At 35.4% G+C, this 1,920-nt stretch overlaps 1 long non-coding RNA gene across 2 annotated transcripts in view; it reads left to right on the forward strand.

Annotated features, from left to right (window-relative positions):
* Positions 1-346: 346 nt before the first annotated feature.
* LOC107576709 (uncharacterized) overlaps positions 347-1,920 on the forward strand; it is a 2,840-nt gene continuing 1,266 nt past the window's right edge. For both annotated transcript variants that reach the window (XR_001608103.1, XR_001608102.1), the window contains exons 1-3: positions 347-423; positions 667-774; positions 1,457-1,522. This is a non-coding gene — a long non-coding RNA (uncharacterized lncRNA). The remainder of the gene's footprint in view (positions 424-666; positions 775-1,456; positions 1,523-1,920) is intronic.

Below are 1,920 nucleotides of genomic sequence, written 5' to 3' on the forward strand. Positions count from 1 at the left end.
TAGTTCAAGACGCACTTCACCTCTGGTTGCTCTAGCAGTTTTGTCTACACAATAAATGTGCTGTAACTCTCTTTAGACCAAAACAGCAGCTAATTGCCAAAGTTGTAAAATGTTATGATGGAAAAATGCTTTAACGGTTTTGATGTTCAGAGCCAGTTGAAAACATTTGGTCCAGTAGAAACTTGTAGTAAGTAGCTTGTAATTTGAATACAAAGAAATTGGCAACTGATGTATTTTGCGTTGTGCAACTAAAGTCACCTTCCTTGCAGCTGTCAACAGGACTTCTGCGGTGAAATCTGACTATTAGCCCAGGTTATGACGATCAGCTTCCTCTGCAATCTTTCATCAAAGTGATTGTTTTTCTTTCTTTTCCAGAATGCAGCATGTGTTGTTGTGGCTGCCAGAAATGTCAGCGCATCCACGGTACGTGTTTGCATCACTGCAGATATCCCGGATCAATGATCACAGCCACAACCAGACTTTAGATTTTAATTGCACTACAGAGATTAGATCGCAGCCTTGCTTTTGATGGAATGGTTGAGTCACTATCACTATGTCTGGGGCTACTTTTTTTGAACCTCTTTTATAATACATGTACAAGACAGTTGTTAAATCTGTGCCTGATCCTTTACCTGAAAACTGACTTTTTCCCTTGACCTTATACAGAATTTGAAAGATGTCCTGGCAGACCTCATCCCTAAAGAACAGAGCAGGATCAAGAACTTCAGACAGCAGCATGGCAAAACCACAGTTGGTCAGATCACAGTGGACATGGTGAGAGAAAGATCACTGCATTCACCGTTACTGTAAATCATGTCTGTATGCTTTTTATCGGTCATCACTTTAGGCTACATTACAATCCACCAAATGAGTTGTAATAATTATAAACCTGTTGTGGATGCTGGGTTATTTTAGAATTATATGTATACCTATATCTACACTATTATAGTATTTATTAATATTTTTAATTATTAATATTATTTTTATTACTAATAGTCTTTTCTTTCTACCTTAAATGCTTCATGTTTGAAATCACTGGCTTAAATTTATGATATCCAGCTAGTGAACTCAGCCAGGTTGTTTCATCTGACTGATGTAACAAGCAAATGTTGCCTAACATATCTGACCAGTCCAATCTCACATGATGTAGTGCTGCAAACCACCACAAACAGTAATAGTTTTTGCCCTCTAATTGGATGGCTGTTTTGTCAAGGACCCACAGGCTGTGGTGTGAGTGCTGCTGCTCTCATGGCCGTTGTTTCAGCTGAGTCATTTGGTCTTTGTCTCACAGCCAGTTATTCTATTTTGCCGATTAAACTGCACCTGAGGGGCATTATTGCTCTCATATATGACACTTGAACTAGAGGTCTGAAGTAAATTGAAGGGTTGTAGCTCAGAAACAGGTGTTGACATATGGTATTTCAATAATGTTTGTGTCATGTTTTGTGTATAACAGGTTTATGGAGGAATGAGAGGCATGAAGGGTTTAGTGTACGAGACATCTGTGCTCGACCCCGATGAGGTAAGTGCACACATACTGTCAATTATATACTCACAACTTTTGATAGATACGTTGTCTGGTATTACAAAAATGTATCTTAAACTGGGTTATATTTATTTATGCAGTAATTAATTCTAAATTGTTTTGATTTAATAATAAAATGTTTACAGGTTTGTCACAAAGTTGTAGATTACAAAATCATAAAAATAATTATTAGTTAATATTAAAATAGTATTTATAAGTAATGATATCTTGTTGTTTATTAATAGTTGTATAATACTTTATTAATATTTAATTATTTGTCATACATACTATTTATTGTAAGTATTACAATTAAGTCAAAAATGTCTAAATGTTCCTGTCTTTCAAAAAATTATTATTATATCAGTCTGCAAATTTTAGCCTTGACATGTCAAATT

The sequence above is a fragment of the Sinocyclocheilus grahami genome, unplaced genomic scaffold (assembly GCF_001515645.1).
Source record: "Sinocyclocheilus grahami isolate Dianchi unplaced genomic scaffold, SAMN03320097.WGS_v1.1 scaffold4200.1, whole genome shotgun sequence".
NCBI lineage: Eukaryota > Metazoa > Chordata > Actinopteri > Cypriniformes > Cyprinidae > Sinocyclocheilus > Sinocyclocheilus grahami.